The sequence below is a fragment of the Leptidea sinapis genome, chromosome 45 (genome assembly GCF_905404315.1).
Source record: "Leptidea sinapis chromosome 45, ilLepSina1.1, whole genome shotgun sequence".
Classification (NCBI taxonomy): Eukaryota; Metazoa; Arthropoda; class Insecta; order Lepidoptera; family Pieridae; genus Leptidea; species Leptidea sinapis.
In genome coordinates this window covers 8,628,921-8,636,420 of record NC_066309.1, presented here as the reverse complement: position 1 = coordinate 8,636,420, position 7,500 = coordinate 8,628,921, and the positions used below count along the sequence as shown (strand labels likewise).

The 7,500-nt window shown below is 48.2% G+C and overlaps 2 non-coding genes and 1 pseudogene across 2 annotated transcripts; all 3 read right to left on the bottom strand.

Moving 5' to 3' along the window:
- Positions 1–451: 451 nt before the first annotated feature.
- Positions 452–608, bottom strand: LOC126977801 (5.8S ribosomal RNA). Its single transcript, XR_007732428.1, has one exon. It is a non-coding gene; the product is annotated as a 5.8S ribosomal RNA (ribosomal RNA).
- A 376-nt stretch (positions 609–984) lies between these two features.
- LOC126977636 (small subunit ribosomal RNA) lies at positions 985–2,889 on the bottom strand. Its single transcript, XR_007732310.1, has one exon. It is a non-coding gene; the product is annotated as a small subunit ribosomal RNA (ribosomal RNA).
- Positions 2,890–5,653: 2,764 nt separating this feature from the next.
- LOC126977742 (large subunit ribosomal RNA) overlaps positions 5,654–7,500 on the bottom strand; it is a 4,664-nt pseudogene continuing 2,817 nt past the window's right edge.

Here is a 7,500-nt window from a genome sequence, read left to right as displayed (position 1 = left end):
TCGACCCGCGCACGTACCGCGATCGAAGCGCCCTTCGGACGTCGAGTCCGCCTACTCGTTTGCACGCTCACGTCGGGCCGAAATAACACGTGCAGCGCACGGGACGCGAACCGAAGGCGCAGCCACGCACGCCGTTCACATAGAGAGCTCTGCATAGATTAATTAAAATTAATCACGAGATATCCGCGTGTGACAGCGAACGAGCGCGCCCCGGTACCGCGCCCGTCTCCGTGACCCACGTCGGGCGTGAGGCGGAGACGGCGTTGCACGCGAGCAGCACCACGCGTTGCGGCTTATTTTACATTTTCGAACGGATCGAGCGGGCCCCGGAAAACCGGCGGGGTTTACCCGAGCCCGGCCCGAAGACCGTCACTCGTTTTACACGTTTTTTAGGCGCGCAAACAGTGTTGTCAGCATACAGCGACGGCGTCGTCGTATTCTTTTATGCAGCCGGCCCTCAGACAGGAGTGGTCCTGGATATTTCTCCACGGACCGCAATGTGCGTTCGAAATGTCGATGTTCAAATGTGTCCTGCAGTTCACACTATGACGCGCAGTTAACTGCGTTCTTCATCGACCCGCGAGCCAAGTGATCCACCGTTCAGGGTAATAGTTTTTTATATTTAGAAAATACGTGAACGATCTCTGTGTGTAACAAAATATTATGTGACGCACGCATTGCGCGTACGTCGTGATCTCGACTCGCTTCGCACTCGACATGAGCGCGTCGCGAGACGCACGCGCGTCGCGTACATGCGAACCGCGCCCGCCGAAGCGTCGTGCCGGAGACGTCGTGCCGGACACCCCCCACATGCGGCGGGAGATGTCAGCGCGCGCGCGGCAAACGCGACAACGTAGCACAGAGAGCACATCGCGAGCGCGAAAATAATCAGTGATTGACACGTGATTGAAGTTATCATCGTCAACAGTCGGCTGTGAGCGAAGCGTGTCGGCGACAACGCTCGCGCACGCGACCGTTACACGTTAATGATCCTTCCGCAGGTTCCCCTACGGAAACCTTGTTACGACTTTTACTTCCTCTAAATGATCAAGTTTGGTCAACTTCCCAGCAACGCCGACGGCCGCGAAGCCACCGCGTGTCGGTCCGAAGACCTCACTAAATCATTCAATCGGTAGTAGCGACGGGCGGTGTGTACAAAGGGCAGGGACGTAATCAACGCGAGCTTATGACTCGCGCTTACTAGGAATTCCTCGTTTATGGGGGATAATTGCAAACCCCAATCCCCAGCACGAAGGAGTTTCAACGGGTTGCCCGGGCCTCTAGGCCAGGGAGAACATGTTGATTCCTTCAGTGTAGCGCGCGTGCGGCCCAGGACATCTAAGGGCATCACAGACCTGTTATTGCTCAATCTCGTGCGGCTCGAAGCCGCCGGTCCCTCTAAGAAGAATTTTAATACGCCGCCAGTGAGTTGCGCGACCCTGAAGCCGCGCACACCTAAATGACGACGCCTATTTAGCAGGCTAGAGTCTCGTTCGTTACCGGAATTAACCAGACAAATCGCTCCACCAACTAAGAACGGCCATGCACCACCACCCACCGAATCAAGAAAGAGCTGTTAATCTGTCAATCCTTCCGGTGTCCGGGCCTGGTGAGATTTCCCGTGTTGAGTCAAATTAAGCCGCAGGCTCCACTCCTGGTGGTGCCCTTCCGTCAATTCCTTTAAGTTTCAGCTTTGCAACCATACTCCCCCCGGAGTCCAAAATCTTTGGTTTCCCGGAAGCTGCCCGCCGAGCCATTGTAGTAACGTCGGCGGATCGCTAGATGACATATTTACGGTTAGAACTAGGGCGGTATCTAATCGCCTTCGAACCTCTAACTTTCGTTCTTGATTGATGAAAACACCTTTGGCAAATGCTTTCGCTGATGTTCGTCTTGCGACGATCCAAGAATTTCACCTCTAACGTCGCAATACGAATGCCCCCAGTTATCCCTATTAATCATTACCTCGGAGTTCTGAAAACCAACAAAATAGAACCGAGATCATATTCTATTATTCCATGCACGAAATATTCAAGCGGCATTTTGAGCCCGCTTTGAGCACTCTAATTTGTTCAAAGTAAAATTGTCGGCCCATCTCGACACTCACTGAAGAGCACCGCGATAGGATTTTGATATTGAACCGGCGTTTTACCGCCGGCTCACCGACGATATGCTCCGCAGACGTGTCAGTATCACCGCGGATGCGATGCACCGACAGCGCGGCGCACAAATGCAACTACGAGCTTTTTAACCGCAACAATTTTAGTATACGCTATTGGAGCTGGAATTACCGCGGCTGCTGGCACCAGACTTGCCCTCCAATTGTTCCTCGTTAAAATATTTAAAGTGTACTCATTCCGATTACGAGGCCTCGTAAGAGTCCCGTATCGTTATTTTTCGTCACTACCTCCCCGTGCCGGGAGTGGGTAATTTGCGCGCCTGCTGCCTTCCTTGGATGTGGTAGCCGTTTCTCAGGCTCCCTCTCCGGAATCGAACCCTGATTCCCCGTTACCCGTGACAACCATGGTAGTCGCAGAAACTACCATCGAAAGTTGATAAGGCAGACATTTGAAAGATGCGTCGCCGGTACTGGACCATGCGATCGGCAAAAGTTATCCAGATTCATCAAAATTAACGACTTCGGACGCGAGGCCCTCCGTCGATTGGTTTTGATCTAATAAAAGCACTCATCCCATCACTGGTCAGAGCTCTGATTGCATGTATTAGCTCTAGAATTACCACAGTTATCCAAGTAACTGAGTAAGATCTAAGGAACCAAAACTGATATATTGAGCCATTCGCGGTATCGCCTTAATACGGCTTGCACTGAGACATGCATGGCTTAATCTTTGAGACAAGCATATAACTACTGGCAGGATCAACCAGGGAGCTGCTGCAAACAACGATTGTTGTCGCGCTCAGCGCGTCATGCGTCGCGATCTCCCCTTAGGGCGTCGCGACTATGACATCTTGAACATATCGTGAGATATCCGTTCGCGCACTGTATACTATATATCTCAAAGGCATACGGTGCGCGTTGAACGAATCATAAATCGGCGATGGGCCGATTGTATGTTATGAAAGTTCAGTAACGAGAGTCCCTTCGGGTAATAATAAAAATGATGACACGCAATAGAAGCGGTATCAACGTATTAATATCGGTACACGTCGTGATCACAAATCGGATCGACGCCCGGTGCTTGAGAGGAGCGTGAACGTCTCGCACGCGTGAAATGCGCGACGCGTTCCGGCTTGCGGGCCCTCACGTTAAAAATCTTAACAGAGGGAAACCGTCGAAGCCCAGTCGGCGTCTTGGTGCGCGCAAAAAATTTACACGATCGCTTTCAACGTGACGAGGATCGCCGCAGCGTATGATACTGTAGAGAGAGTGAAGAGAGGAATTATGAGAAACGAAATCACAAAAAACCTTTCAAATCACCAAATCAAATATCATCCGCATAGGGAAACTCGAAAACGCCCGATCGACACAGCGCGGTGAGTCTGTCTCATTTTTTATATTGTAAAAAAAGAACATATAAAACAACGCGCGACACAAACACAGACACAGACACACCAGCTCTCTGCCCCGAGAGTACCAACAACCGTATTGTTATTATATCATCGTCGTTATCATCGCGCGCATTCACAAACTTACTCAAATATAAATATATATTAAATAAAATATGAATGACGATGACGACGACGAGAATAATAAAACAGCAGCAGTTGTTGTGGCTGGGGGTGGTTGGTGTTGTGCGCGTTTTTGTATTTTTGTCGCGTGCGTTTTTCACTCTTTTTACAAGAAAAAACTTGAGCGGCGTTGAATTCGGCGTCGCGAACCGTTCGCTACGGACTCGACTCTCGACGCCGACTGCCGTATGTGTGGTGCACGCGAACGATATGAACGTGTAAACTCTCTGATATGTGAATAAAGTGATTTTGATTTGATTTTACTATTTATTAATAACATAATATTGAATATGCATTGCGGCTTCGAAGAAAAAATCGTTTTTTTTTTTTTTTTTTTTTTTTTTTTTTTACTTTATTAATAACGAGTACGATAATGTTCAGTAATAAACGCGCGACACGTACATTTCATTTTCCCTCCGAAACCAAATAAAAAATCTCCAAAAAAAAATATATTTCAAATCAAATCAAAATTCTTATCATACATCAATCTTACTCACCCAAACTAAACATGTAAACGTCTAAACGCAGCACGAGACGAGCCAGCTACTTGATACTACCTAAGACAAGAACAAATTACGGCAAGCGTATGTTTATTTACGAGGGCGCACCACTTTTTAATAGTCTACCTTCATCTCTCAAAAAGATTAGGTCACTAAAAACATTTAAACGTGACCTATCAGACTATATTGTTTCAAAGTTTTTATAAAACACATGTCTGAAATTGTTTGTTATGTGACAGTGCCCTGTAAAAGTGTGTAATCTTAAATTTTGTGAAGAAGAATAAGTACTATAATGTGTAACATGTATGTACTGAACATCTAAAGAACGGCGGATAAATTATTACATCATATTTTTATGTTCTCATGTAAGTGACAATATTATGTTTTTAATGAGAAATAAATATCTTTAAACGTAATTCTTTCTTACTTACTTACTTACTTACCTATTTACTTACTTACTTAGTTGCTTACTTACTTACTTACGTACTTACTTACTTACTTACTTAATCACATTCGTTTTTCGCGATTTTCAGCAAAACGGTAGGTAAGTTTTATCATAAAAGTATCTCGGACAAAAATTGTAGATCGTAAAATTATCCATTAAAAATGTATCAATACTTAGTGTTAGATTCAAAAAGTTAGTTTCCACGCCACCTATGAGGTAGTAGTGTACTTAGCGCGTTTTTATAAGTTTTTGAATAGTTATTATCTCAGAAACGGTGGCTCGTAGGAAAAAAAGTATCGGTACATTTTTTATAGATAATTTTATCACCTACACTTTTTCTCGTAGGTATTTTTATGATAAATTAATAATTAATAATTTATTTTATTTAATTAAAAAAAAAAAACGGACAGAACATGCAATTATTAGGGGACACGAATATTGGTCAAAAACTATAATGTTCTGGTGTACAAGGAACAAGAGAAAAGATGGAGACCGGCAGGGAGCGCCGCGCTCCTCGCGCTCGGCGGTACTCGTTATTGGAGAAAACAAGTAAGTGAGATATCCGTCCGGGGAGACCGGCAGGGAGCGCCGCGCTCCTCGCGCTAGGCGGTACTCGCTATTGAGGAATCGACCGTACCCGCTATTGGGGCCGATCGTACTCGCTTTTGGAATTTGCGCAGCGCGCCCAACACCACCGGAGCCGCCGCCGCCGCCGCCGACGGCGATGTACACTTATCACAACACTCGACTCGACATAATAACCTGAAAATGATCGTACTCGTTATCATTAGAGTAGTCGCCGTGTACAACATCAACCACGTCTTTCAACTATAATAAATAATAATATATTGTAAAATTTTATAATCATGAGAAATCGCGTGACGCGTCCGTCACGACGAAATATCATGATAATATTATTTATATTATTATGTTATTATAATATTATATGTTGGCCTGTTGTTTGTTTGCACACACACACACACAACTACTCTGCTTCTCGGCGACGATGCGTCCTCGGACGAATCACCTGGCGTAGGGCTGAGTCTCAACAGATCGCAGCACGACGCTGCTCTACCGAGCACAACACCCCGCCAGGAACGTAAGTCGTCTACAGACTATTCCGAGCCCCGACATCGAACTGAGGTAAATTCGAAACTTCGACGCCGTGGTGCACGTGTTAATACCGCTCGCACCGTTCGTCGCGTTCCAAATGGGCTTCGACGTCGCGTCTTACGAATAAAACGCGACTAGTAAAGTCACATTGTTTAGAGCCTCCCGACACTCGGGGCTCCACAGTGAGTATATCCTTGCCGGATTCGGCTAGGCTGGCTTCGGCCTTAGAGGCGTTCAGGCATAATCCCGCGGATGGTAGCTTCGCACCACCGGCCGCTCGGCCGAGTGCATGAACCAAATGTCCGAAACTGCGGTTCCTCTCGTACTGAGCAGTATTACTATCGCAACGACACGCCATCAGGAGGGTAAAACTAACCTGTCTCACGACGGTCTAAACCCAGCTCACGTTCCCTTTTGATGGGTGAACAATCCAACGCTTGGCGAATTTTGCTTCGCAATGATAGGAAGAGCCGACATCGAAGGATCAAAAAGCAACGTCGCTATGAACGCTTGGCCGCCACAAGCCAGTTATCCCTGTGGTAACTTTTCTGGCACCTCTTGCTAAAAACTCTTTATACTAAAGGATCGATAGGCCGTGCTTTCGCAGTCCCTATGCGTACTGAACATCTGGATCAAGCCAGCTTTTGCCCTTTTGCTCCACGCGAGGTTTCTGTCCTCGCTGAGCTGGCCTTAGGACACCTGCGTTATTCTTTGACAGATGTACCGCCCCAGTCAAACTCCCCGCCTGGCAGTGTCCTCGAACCGGATCACGCGGGAGTTGTACGGCGACGAGCGTTGCCGCCACGTCGCCACTCTGCACGCTTGGAACGAAACACCGTACGCCCGCCGATATTATCGACCGCGCACCGCTTCCGCCCAACCGAGTAAGTAATGAAACAATGAAAGTAGTGGTTTTTCAGCGACGACCGCGAACGATCTCCCACTTATGCTACACCTCTCATGTCTCCTTACAATGCCAGACTAGAGTCAAGCTCAACAGGGTCTTCTTTCCCCGCTGATTCTCCCAAGCCCGTTCCCTTGGCTGTGGTTTCGCTAGATAGTAGATAGGGACAGCGGGAATCTCGTTAATCCATTCATGCGCGTCACTAATTAGATGACGAGGCATTTGGCTATCTCAAGAGAGTCATAGTTGCTATCGCCGGGCGGGGGGTCTGGGGGGCTGGCAAGCCCCCCAGCGCACCCGGCCCGACGTCGGATGGCGGTACTTACTGTCTGCCTTTCTAACTGCTAGAATCCCAACGCACACCGCCTACTAGGTAGGTTACAGCGCAACAGCTTTCGCTCCAGTCCCGGTATAGTGCGTTGGTCAGACGTAGAGGGTCACAGACAACCAATTACGACTCTTCAATTTCGCCTGTTAACCCAGGCGGCAAGCACCCCCAGTCGCGGTACTCCACAGACGTTTCGCCCATACGAACCGGAGGCGGAGATCGGGACCCAGCCCACACTGGCCGTCTCCTATTGAGAGATATGCTATACGCAAACAAATGGACAACAATCTCCCCACATTTGTCCTATCAACACCTGGCGCCAAGCCACTACGAGTCCGACGCCAATGGAGGGGCACTGGTAGCCTCCCAGTGGGCTCCCCTCCCCCATAGCTCCCGTGTCGGTAAAGCTACCTCCACCACGTTTGACGGGTAACCGCCGAGGAACCTTTCGGAACCATCTACTTCAGATCAATTGAAGGCCACCGCGCCCGTTGCTCGGATAACCGAGATGGGGTGGCTA